Source organism: Panicum hallii, chromosome 2 (genome assembly GCF_002211085.1).
Source record: "Panicum hallii strain FIL2 chromosome 2, PHallii_v3.1, whole genome shotgun sequence".
Lineage (NCBI taxonomy): Eukaryota > Viridiplantae > Streptophyta > Magnoliopsida > Poales > Poaceae > Panicum > Panicum hallii.
The window spans coordinates 9849876-9862993 of NC_038043.1; positions in this window are offsets into that span (position 1 = coordinate 9849876).

The following is a 13118-nucleotide window of genomic DNA, read 5'->3' on the forward strand; positions in this document are numbered from 1 at the left end:
ATCCCCGAAACTAGTCGGTGGAGCTAGGTTCCAGCTTCGCTAGAAACAGGAAAATTATCTGGAGTACTCGACTCCGACTACTCATTTGGAATGGCATGCTATGTGGTTCTACATTGGGAACCACAGGCCTGGCCTTCCTGAGAGGGTGAATGTCCTCCCCCCCCAAAGTATGAGAGTTTCTGGGTGGAGGATCTTCCAGTGGCCGACCTCGTCAACATCCCCGAGCTGGTGAAGAGAATCTGCGCTCTAATGGCCAAGGGGGTCACCGGCGCATCAGTCGCCTACTCTTTTTTCGAGCATCGCATCCAACCGCTCCAGAAAAGAGTCACATTCGGATACGATTACTGCGGCTAACTGACCCATCCTGGATGGCAAAGGATGTGCTCTCCATGGAGGAGACCATACGGCGAGTAGAGCGCATCCTCACCGATATGCACTCGGAGCCGTATGTGCCGAAGTTGTTCAGCACCAAGGACCCGCCGAATGCGGTAAGTGTACTCGACTTGTTGTTTGTACCGAGTACTTTACTGTATACTTGATACTGACTTATTCTTGATTTCTGATGTAGGGTGACTTAGTGAGATTTGTCTCGCACCCACCCCTCCTAGAAGACGGTTAGCCGGCCCCCAGGAGACGTTGAGTCCTCCTAGGGGTGATGCGGTTGCACACCCTACACGCAAGATCCGGACCGTTGGGCGGAAGCGGAAAGCCATCATCCCCGCCGGTGATGACAACGAAGATGACGATGACCAGCAGCAACACGAGTAAGTGTACTTGTCGTACTAGTGAGATATCTTCTAGTTTCTTCTTCTTTTGAGTACTAATTTCATGAAATCCGTAGCGCTGCTGTTGATGACTCCGAGCCCCCGAGGTGAGGAGTTGATGAAGAAATCGATGAGGGGAACTCGATGCTAGGGCAAGTTCCCTCCTCGGTGGCCAAGGATGCCACCCCCACCGTGAAGATCATAGCCGTGCCCAAGGGACTCGTTGTCCCTAGGGTTCTTCCTTTGAAGAAGTCTGGCAATAAGCACTTCTAGTAGTAATTGTTGTAGGTTGCAAATAAGATCTTGTCTTGATGTTGTTATGTTTTGGTGGAAATCCTCTGTTCAAGAGCCAGGAGCCTCTAGCGCTACATCCGCAGTCGACAGTCACGACCTGCTGCCACAGATTCAAGCTGCCTCGAGTACTCCCGCCCTTAATCCAAAGAAATCCGCTGAGGCTGCCAAGGTGGAGAAGCCTGCCCAAGAGATCGTGCAGCCCGCACCCATCGGTAATGATAGAGTACTACTACCGAAGGTGTGGGGCAAGGCGGAGGAGAAGATCTCGTGGTGGCTGACCAGGGCAAGAAGTCACCAGCCCCCGAGCCTAAGAGCCCGGGGCGAGTAGAAGAATCCCTGTCTGTGCCTGATGCTGCGGCAGGCACCACAGAGAACCCAAGGAGTGTGGAGGTGGCCGAGCGGCTGCAGCAGAATGTACCGGCAGGCCCTACCGCTGCCGCCTCGATACTGAAGGTAGTCAATCTGATTTTTCCATCAATGATGTGCCTGATCCAACGTTGGAGTTGCTTTTAGATCCTCTCCTGCATCTGGACAAGATATCCTACATACTGGAGTTTGGATGCTGTTTCATCGAGTACACCAAGTTGTGTAGTCAAACTGTGGAACCATAATAGTCGCCGATAACTTTGTTGTTGACATCACTGACTTGTTGAATAGGACCTGATCAATCGCTCCAAGGAGATGTCATAAATGTTGAGGGCCGTTGGTGACTGTCTTCACCGGGTGGAACTCCTGGAGCAACAACTCATAGAAGAAAAGAATAAGAACTCCTAGCTCCAGCAGCACCTTGATTCCATGAATTTAGCTCATTGGAACAAGATTATGGACATTCGGAGGAAGTATGATGCCTCTTTGAAGAAGGCCAAGGACTTGGCTGCTAAGAACAAGTGTAAGTAGAACTATCCTGTCTCCTGAGTTGTAGTTTCATTTCGAGTAGTTGTAATTCTTGTTCCAACTGAGTACTCTTCCCTTTACTTTCTATAGAACTTAGTAGAGTAGACAAAGCCCATACTGATTGGAAGTGTGATGTATATCGCCTTTCATAGGAGAAGGAGCGCCTTCAGCAAGCTTTTGAGAGTTTTCAAATGAACTATGCAGATCTCGCTGAAGAGCATAAAGTTGTCACCAAGCAGCTACAAGACACCGACAAACAGCTGGTGGCCAACTTAGAGATGATTCGATCCCTGAATCGTGACAAGGAGCGGAAACAGAAAGAACTCGACGAGCTCGAGACCGTTGCACACGTTGTGGCTGAGTTGGTGGATCCCATCGTAGACGGGCGTACCTTGCTGGAGCATCTCCGTGATGCTCCGCGAAGTATTGCTGGCTATCTAGGACAGCCAAGGTCGTGCTGGCGCATGTATCATCAATTCATATCACCCAACCATGGACGTGAGGCCACTTGTAGATGGTGCTACTGGTGACTTGCACAGAGGAGCAATTCAACGAGTATCATCAAGAAGTAGATCCTGTGGCCCACAAGATTGTAGATGACCTATACTTGTTTAGTTGACTGTGCAACAAAAACAATTATCTGGCCTTGTAATATATTGTGTGTTATGCCTTCTTATTTGTGCGAAATACTCCTTCATGAAGAATACTAACAATTGTAGGACATAGAATAAAATTCAAGACGCTTAGATCCTAGCAATTCTGGAGGTAGTCAATAGCTTAGCGTTCGATAGTTGACCCCACGCAAGGGCTTAAGCAAATCAAAATTTACTCGTGTCATGCGATACTCTGGATTGCTTAGGTTTTATATGCATGATGACCTCTTCGGCATTCTCGTAGTGACTTGCTCGATTGGTTCTAGAGAACCATATAGGCTAGTACTCGAAGTAGTCAGATCGTGCGCAAGTAGTCATTATTGTGGCTTGGCCTTAACGGCTTGAGAGGAGTAGTCATGCACATTGAACTTGTGGAGGCAGCCCACGAGTACTTCTGGTGACTTAGCGTAGTTACCACGTTGTTAGTACTCGTGGCCTAAGCCACCAAGTTCTACAATCTAGCTAAGAGACAAAAGTATTCATTTGGAGACCATAACAACTCTTTATTGATATAAGATGCTAAGATGCAGCTGAACTTTGTCTACAAGTTATCTAAGGGTAGAAATGGTGTAGGTGCTCGATATCCAGGAGTCAGGGTATTGTAGATGATACGACCCTGGTCTTGTAACCTTGGAGACGATGAAGGGCTCTTCCTATCTTGAGTTGAGCTTGTGCAGCCCAGTACCATCTTGGATGCTACGGAGGAGTAAATCACCGATGTTGAAAGACCTCTCCTGGATGTTGCGATCATGGTAGCGTCGGACGCCTTGCAAGTAGCGAGCTGACTGGACTAGAGAGTTGCATCTGAACTCTTTGGTAGAGTCGAGCTGCAGTTGTCTTACCACATCGGCTTCGTCTTCTTCATACATCTCCAATATTGGAGACTCCCACATGATGTCCGCAGGGAGGATAGCTTCTGACCCATAGATGAGAAAGAAAGATGACTATTCTGTGGCTTTGCTTGATTGAGTGCGTAGCCTCCAGACGACTAGTGGTAACTCGTGAATCCACTTGCTACCCTTTTTACTATTCGCATTATAGAGTCTTTTCTTCAATCCATTAAGGATCAAGCCGTTGGTGCACTCAACCTGGCCATTGGCCCACAGGTGAGCTATCGAAACATACTTGACCTCGATGGCGCTTCTCTCACAAAATTTATGGCCTCTAACACCAAAGGCATGGCCTTCCTCGGAGCGCTCCACCCACGCTCCTACCCGAGTAGTACTCAGGTAGGACTCCTAAGCTAGTATCGGGCTAGGATTCCATGTAACCCTGTCCCCCCAGAGTATATAAGGGCGGGCAGGGACCCCTCCAAACAATAACCAATCCAAGACAATACAAACCACCATATAGGATGTAGGTTATTATGCACATCGTGACCCCAACTTGTCTAAACCTTGTGTTGCTTGCACCTTCGAGATCCTGATCTTGGCAACACCCTACCTACAAATCTACTATCTTGGGGGATCCCTCGATAGGCTTGACGGCTAAACACCGACAAATAGGCTCACCTTACCATGATTGGATATGTGGTAGCATGATAAGTTGCTCAAAACCGATGGCATCCACGGACAGTCCTTAAACAATTCGAGTGGACAATGCCTCCAAGACTCCTTTCTCTATGCCCTACCATTCCGTCCGAACCACGGAATTACTTCCAACATCAGTATCACCGAACTTTCTAAGATAACCCCAACCGAACACGTGCAATCAAGTATAACCAAGTGAGTATAGTGACTCTTCATCCTTTCCTTTCCTTTCAAGATATAAGAATAACTTATAAGCATGGCTAAGCATCTAGTCAATTAATTATTTAACCAACTACATGTGACAAGGACATGGAACAACATTTTAAGGGAAACGCATGAAAGTAGGTACAACAATGCGATAAATAGATCTAAATACATAACCATAAATACCCAAGTTAGATAATTAAATTTAAATCAATTTAGTCAGGTAAGGAATTCATGCTTAGTTGCTTGCCTTAACTTTCTTCCGGTTCAACCACGTACTCAACACCGGGCTCAGGCTCAACGGGCTCGCTCTCCGGTGTTTCGGTCACTAAAATGCATGAATTGATGCATATGTTAGCATGATGACATGTTTGTGCATGAAATGATATGCAATGAAGAGTGAATGGCACAATACGCAATGACAGACAAGCACGAGCTATTATAAAAAAACAACCAAGCATTACTAGCACTTAAGCGAGAAAACCTAAAGCAAGAATTAGCACAAGAAAATTATACAACAAGCATAAATCCTGAAATAAATTGAGCATACAGAGGGCATCAATAGAAATTCATGAAAGTTGGATTTGCAGTAAAATTCATTTTACACAATTAATTGTCAGCAAAACAAAATTTAGCTACTCTAAACAAGTTAAATCATAAAAGACATGCAAAACACTTCAAAAATTCACAGAAAAATACCATATGATCTAGACATATAGACAAGGCTAACAGAATTGGTTTGGACACTTTATCATTTTTCAGAAAGAGATATGTAATAAATGATTTCTAAGGCAGCAAACATGAAATCAATCTAAAATCCTAACAAACAGTTGGTTTATTGCAAAAACAAATTACACCATTGGATAGATAATTTAACAAGGGATCTAACAAAACCAAGTTTGGAATTTTTAGAGCAACAGTTAATTTATCAAGTATTTAAATCACTTTTACACAGACAAGTCATAAGTAATTTTCTGTATCAGCAACAAGAAAACCACCAGCTGTACAGGGCAGATCTTAGTTAGAAGAGTCCAATAAAACAAATTTCACATTTTTTGCAAATCTACAGAAATTCCTACGAATTTTACAAGACCACAGCCAAACAAAACACACTAAAAACACTAGATCTACCTGCTACAACCACCCCCAGGTGCTGACAGGTGAGCCCAGGGCTCAACCAAGCCCGGCCGAGTCAAGGCCGAGTCGGAGGTGCGGCCAGCACGTGTGAGCGTGCGCTCGCGACATGCACGGCGCGACCTAACGGCCGGCGAGGGAAGCGGCTGGGGAGGGCCGAGGTAGGGCAGGGAGCAGGCGCATGGCATGTCTTGGGGGTGGCGAGACTCACCCGCAGTGGTGAAAATGATGAGGCAGGGAAGCAGGGGCGACGAGGAGGAGGCGGGGAAGCAGGGGTGACGAGGCTACTGTTAGAGTGAGCAGCGGAAACCGGCCCGGCCTGCTATACCCATGAGCCGGTGCCCTACCAAGCCCAGGTCTACCGGAGCCCACAACAACCAAGGCCTCGGGCATAACTCAACCCGAAAGACTAGCCTGATGGGTGAGGGCTGCCCCACCTTATATATTATGCTACCCCACCATCAATTTCCGATGTGGGACTAAATCTAACAATCTTCCCTGTTACACATCGGGTCCAACTCTTCCATCACAAGTGACCCATGTGATCTTCCGGAAGACATTCTACTAGGCCCCGAGTCCAACTCTCCAGCCACACACAACCCGTGTGACCTTCCGGAGACGTTCACGGGCTTCCCCGTCACCATGTGACCCTGGAGATATTCCAGATTTTCTGACCTTCATCTCTAAGAGTACGCAGCGGAAACTGTTCCGCCCCCTATACCCACGAGCCGGCGCCCTACCAAGCCTAGGTTCACCGGAGCCCACAACAACCAAGGCCTCGGGCCTAACTGTGACAATCAGGTAATTAGTAAGCTAGACACTAAATTTAGTGTAAAGAGTGTGTGCTTGCTATGGTATATATGTATAGTACCAATGATTAAGGGTATATTTGTAATTTCTATAAAATGTAGGTCCTTGAATGTAAATAGGGTGAAGTGGAAGATAGCATTAGCATCTACGGGAAATATAATGCTAGGTGTTAAAAATTATGTTATCATAAGGAGGGAAATGTAAGAGGTAGAATAAATTCTTAGGAAAATAAGTTTTTGAGTAAGAGTTGGGGCCTATATGTAATAAACTTAAGCTATAGGGTCTTTTATGCAAAATGATTGTGGAGTGAAAGTAACTATCATGTTTACTTGAGGGTCCACTTGTAAAAGTGCTAGTCATCATGACATTCATTAAACATTTGCAAATATATCACAAGTTTGATCAAATTCCCCTTGGTAAGGACAAGGGTAATTCAAAATTCTACCCTGTTCAAAATTTAACATGTAATGCTGCAAACTTTGAGTTTTTGAATTTGATCCCTAAAGCAATATTGTAGAGCTTGAAAAACTCTACAACTTTGATTTTGGGCACTTTTTCATTTGAGCTTTAGATTAACGGGGATTTTTACTTTACAGGGAAACCCCTAGATCTTTTTAGTTTTACACATGAGCCCTTGGATCTTTTCCCCTCTCTTCTTCTACCTCTGAACCCCCTCTGCTCTGACTCCCCTGTCGCCGGCGCAGTGCGCCGCCCCTGGCCGCCGCTGTTCTGACCGCCGCCGTCCACCTCCTGCAGGGCTCACATCCACGCGTCGTCCTCTCCCCGTCCTAGCCCTGCTCCCCTTCTCTGCTGCGTCCTTGCACGCGCGCCACGGCGTCCCGTGCCGCCCGTCGGCCGCCACCTCGCCGCCGCAGCAATTCCCGCGCGAGCTCGCCTTATCACACTTTCCCTTCCGCTCAGCAGCATCAGCAACTCATGCTCGCTCCAATTGCACCGCTAATTTTCCTTGCCATACCCACTCCGAGCTCCCTCCGCCTCCGCCGCCCAATTCCTCCCTCCGGTGAACACCGGGTCATCGCGGGCAGCCGCCACCAGGCCGCCGTTGCTCTCTCCGACACTCCCAGAAGCTTTCCCGGTCCTTGCTCGCACTTCCCAGCCCCCAATTGCCTCCCAACTCCGACCCGGGCACCACTCCCGACCAGTGCCGCCCGCCGCCGCCTCCTGCCGCCGTGGGCCGGTCACCTCGGTCACTCTCGCACCACCATGACCCCACGGCTGGATTCCCTGTGACCTAGTGAAGCTTCCTGGCCTACCCCACGCCATCTCCGACCACCGGACAGCCGCCCCCACTGCCCACCTCCGCCGCCGGCCACACGGTCTCCGTCGAGCCACCGCCACCGCTTGCCCCGACCCAATTCCAGCCGCCCACAGGTGCGCAAGAGACCCCTGGTGCTTCCCCACCCCTCTGTACTCGCCGCCGGCGATCGCCGTCGCCGGGGCAAGCCGGTCAACTTCCACGGCCCCTGCTTTGACCCAGTAAGGACTGCGGGTTAGAAGAGACAGAAGCTTGAGGGGTTTTCTGCAAAGGCCTAGACTTGCAGGAATAGTGCTGTTAGGGACCCCGGTGTAAAAGCTTCTATCATTTTATGTGAGCCATGCTGACAGCTTGTAAAATTGATAGAAATTCGTAGGAAATTCCAAAAAATGTCAAATCAATTTTTCTGGAAACTAGATTTCAAACCCTACAACTTTTGTTAATAAAGTTTGGTGTGAAACTGAATATTTTTGGATCTATTTTAAATTCAAGGTAAGAGGGGGAAGGATGCATAACTTTTACATGCTTGCTTTGTTTCTTGTAATTTTTGGTATGTAGCTACCATAGGTCATGTGTGAGCTTATGTAAAAATTTCAAACCCAACACTATTTTGTAGTTTAAGTTCTTTTGAATTTGGGCAATGCAAATTTGAAATGCTATGAAATTAATTAAACATGTTCCTTAGGTTTAATTAACTAGATCTTTTTTGTCATGATCTAATATGTTGATAATTAGTCTATAATTAAATTTTCAAAACCTTATAATTCCTTTTGCCTAGGATTCGAATTTAAACTTGAAATATGTATTCAAATTCAAATATTTTAGTTCTTGTTTCAATAAATCCAATACTATAATCACGATTTAATTATGAGTGCTAACTCAAGACTAAACCCCCTTCTGTTTTGTGAGTTCATGTGTGATAATTGTTTGGATTGCAACTTTATCGTGAATTAAGATGACTTTATATGCACCTTTTTGAATGGAATATTGCATTGCATGTAGATACGACTATTTTCGCATACGATACCTACGAGATCTCCCAGAAGTCTGCAGAGGATATTTTGGAAGACCAGGTGAACGTCGCCAAAGAGATATCTGAAATCCCGGACCAAAGTTCGGAAGATAATAGTACTAACATCCTTGACTCCAGCCCCACCAGTAAAGGCAAGCCCCGGACATAACCCCTACTTTACTACACTGCAACCTATGTTATTATATCTATCTATGCATTAAGTTCATAGGAATTGTATGAGATACCCTAGTTGCATTTTCCTAGGTACAAGTGTATTGAACACTAGCACTTGAGTTCGATTAGCCGCTCTGCTAATAGGACCGGTAGAAGTCGAGTGATTTCCTGTCACTCGCGCGATATAGGAGTTGCAATGTTTATATTCCTGTAATCACTATAAGGATGACGGACGGGGTTATGTGCAGTATTATGAAAAGGAATGATACCCCGTCTGTGTTGATAAATTGGTTAAGGCCGTGGTGTGTGCCGATCGGGGTTAAGCGTTTGAAAGTACTAACCACATGCCGCGAAATATGGTAAGCGGTAAGCCTAGTAACCAATCAGCCCGAGGAGTGGACATACATCCCACCACATGTATTTGGTTCTTCTGGTTACTTGATTCGACTGAGGGCATACGTGTTGCAAGGGCAACCAGGAATACGGATTTTGTAGTCGCGCTACAGACGTATGTCCTACACTTTGGGAGTGCGTATGGTCCTGCAGTCGCTTGTGGTGGATCTGATCCACGAGTCGGAAGGAAAGGCAAAAGGTTGCTCCGGAACGACCCTTTGGTGTTCCAAGCCTGTGAGTTAGGTTTAACTTGCAAGGTTAAATTCGATTCAGAATCGTCCGCTTCTCACGAAGATTGAGACTGCTTGATCCCTTTATCACACAGAGTAACAAGAGCAACTATATGATGAGTAATGCTGATGGTTGATATAAAGAGCTCTACCTTGCTTGCTTAGTTACAAGTGCTTATCTAGAATGGATAATCACATAGAACTTGAAAGCTAAAAGTTGAAAATAAGGATCTACTCTTAGTTGCTTTTCAGCTGAAACTAAACCCAGAGCTATTATAAGCCTTCATAAGTCTAGTTACATGGCTATGTATACCATGAACGGATAAGCCTTGCTGAGAGTATTAATATACTCAGTCTTGCTAGCTTTATGTTTTTCAGGAAAAGTTTTGAAGACTCTACTCTTTCCCTGCCTTGACCCTGTGCTCTACCAGATGGTTGGTCCGCGGAATAGGATCCATCCCCGACCAATACTGATGATACCGAGTGATGTCATGCCCGGGTTTAGCATGACATCCGTCTTGACGACGTATTGTAAATCATCGCGTATGTTTTCCACTGCCAAAAGCCAAAACTCCAACAGTTTGTACTGTTTTCCCTGAGTTTGAAATTTCATACTACTTTTGGAACTCTTGTAATGTAATTCTCTATAATGTAAAATATGATGGTGACTGTATCTCTGGACTCACCTTCGTGTGAGGTAATCTTATTTGATCCTGTGTATCGGTGGTTTATCGGGACGTTACCCGACAGGCCAAGGGATTATACCGTTTGAAGCACGCTGGAGCCCTCAGGAATGGACTCGCGTACTTAAGCCGGTATAATTCAGGTTGGTTCTGCTACACTAACTCAACCTAAAAGATTAGCCTGATGGGTGAGGGTTGCCCCACCTTATATCTTGTGCTCCCCCACCATCAATTTTTGATCTGATACTAAATCTAACAATTCTCATGTATAGCAAGTATCGGTACTCATTGATTGTTAGAAAATTAGCCTTACCAGCGACGAGCCGTAGCAAGTGATGATTGAATCTACCGAGACGAACTTGCAAGATCACAGACGACACCGGAGACATGATCTTTGTTGACAAGATTCGGCCGAAGCCTACATCCCGGGGGGGGGGGGGCATGACTACGGGCGCTTCTCCCCAATACTACAACACCAGCAGCTTTAGGGTCCCGGCATCATGTCGCCTCCTTCCTGCGAGCCTATTGCTATGTCATCGTGGTTACAATAGCAGCCCTCCTCTAATATTTATGAGGAGATCCGGGTTACAGAGTTTGACACGAACTCTACCCTATACTGCTAAATACAACTCCAAGTCCCGTGTAACCGGACTGTACAAATATTCGACACAATATCTAACAAACTCCACCTTGACGAATATTCCGCCACCTTGAAGCCGTCATGCGCGAACCTCCATGTACACTGACTTGAGTTGTCACCTTTGCCGCTCTATCAAGAGCTACCCGAAGAAGCACTGCTATCCCCGCAATTCCCAGCAATTCCCAGCTCCATGACTCCACCTGCAACAGTGCACCCTTCTCCTGTCACCACAATCACTCCCAAGCAAAATTAGATTCTCTCCAGCTTAACAGCTAACTAAATCTAACACCATGCTCTAACTGACTGCCTGATACTAAGAACCTCACTGTCGCTATCTGAGTCACATAAAAGAATTTCCACATTAGGATTGCTCTTTCGTTTCCGCTGCCATACTACGCCTGACGTCTTACACCGTAGTCTCCTACAGCCCTGACCAACTAGATTACTCTCATTGCAAGTACAGACATCCGTAGTCTATACTTCCTTTCAGTTCAGCCTTTGAAGCTTCTCCACGCCCTTCGATCCACACTTCAGAAATCATGGCCATAACTCGAATCGATCCGCGCCCTTGCTAATTTAGAAGCATGCAAACTCCTCCCATGCAAACCTGCATACCGAGCTCGCACCACATGTCGTCACGCCACAGAGAACAACAGCCCTGTCAGCCTCCACGCTCCTATGTCATCACTGCTGACCCTATCGTCGCTTCTGACCACGATCTGACTAGCCCGTCGCCGCCAGTCTCTCCGCCATGCACCACAGCATGTTCACCCTCCAGTGAACTGTCCGCCAGCCATCCTAGACTGGCCGCTATGTGCCCCGTGAACTGTCCAGCCCAGTCTATCCATCACAGGTAGATCACCAGCGAGCTGCTCAGCAGCTCGATCATGTCAACCTGTCAACGACTCCGTCGCTCCTGAGCACTTACTGAACCACTATCGAACTCCAACCAGTTGCCTTGCACGCCACAACTGAACACCGTCGATAGCATCGGCTCGTTGCCAACGAACCCGCCACACCAGCACAAGGTCTGGTCTGCCGATCGCTACCTCTCCTCCATCGCCTGTTGCAAGTTTCCATCAGCTTCTATGACGACGTCCCTGTCGTGCAGACTCCTCCGCTTCGTCATCTATAAGGTCAGCTAGCTAATCACTTCTACAAAGTTCACTGAGTGTATGTTTAGTATATATGCTTACTTAGTGTTCAGGTAGGAGTTCTCTTTTCTCTATAGATCTCTGTGAACCTGTTAGAAATTTAGTGTTCACGGCTGCTGTTGAGGTGGTGCCTTGAAAGCTTGGTGTTAGTTTTTCCTAATGAAATTGCTATCTGAATTTTGTTTACTCCCCACACCTGAATTTCTGTGCGTTGGATGTAACTTTTGAGAATATTTAGGGCGGAATGACTGATTCGATCGGAGGTAGACTTAGTGTTTGATTGATAAACTTTTTGGCTGTGTGTGATTTGATGTTTTGTTATCCAGTTCTGATATGGTAGATTTGATCTGATTTGGTCAGAATGACTGGATTTGCTCAATAAATTGGGTGATTGGAGCGTGAGACCTTTGTTTGATTGGTTTTTGTGACTCTGTTCTATGGTGATCCTCTGTTATGCACTGGGATCTGTAATTCCAACTTTTAGGCTCCCACTGTGAAGCGCTATGCAGTGGCTCTACTTAGTTTCTCTCTCTCAATTGTTGTCTTAGTGGGTTGCTTAATGCTTTTGCTGTTGTATCATGAGATTTCTACCGGTTCACTAAAATTCATTGCCTGCGAGTATTTGTATTAATCTTCCTCTACACTGCGACTACTATTGAGCTCAGCTTTCCTGATAGAATCCCTCATATCTGTGTTTTGTACTTAAACCAAACAGAAAAAATTGAAAAGGTAAAAAAATGCCTTTTGACCATGTTACATCTCTAAAATGCTGGCTTCTAGTGTTACTTTGTTGTTTTCTTACAGTGCCATCTCTTGTGTATATTGCTGTCATATTTTGTGACCAATTAATCTTTTTGTTGTTATCCGTGTAGCATCTCTATTCCACACAGTGCACATACTAATGTTCAACCTTTTGTTTTCCTCAGGAAATGTTGCCACCGCAGGCTGATGTCACAATCTTTTTCCTACAGATAAGCTTCTTTCCTTTGTTTTTTTATCTGCACTCACGTAGCATATAATTCTTTTTGTTTTATTGAGTTGCCTGATCTAAATACTATCGTCTCTTCTGCAGCAGACCTGATGGTACTCGGACCACCAAAAGACTTGGGCAGCAGAAATGGAGATGTGTACATCATCACTTCGGCATCAGACGCGATGGCCAATTGTCATACCACCAAAAGACTTCAGCAGCAGAAAAGGAGACATGATCAAGCTGGTGTCCAGATAGAATTCGCTTTGCATCTTGGTTTGTTACAGGAGATCGGACAGATAGA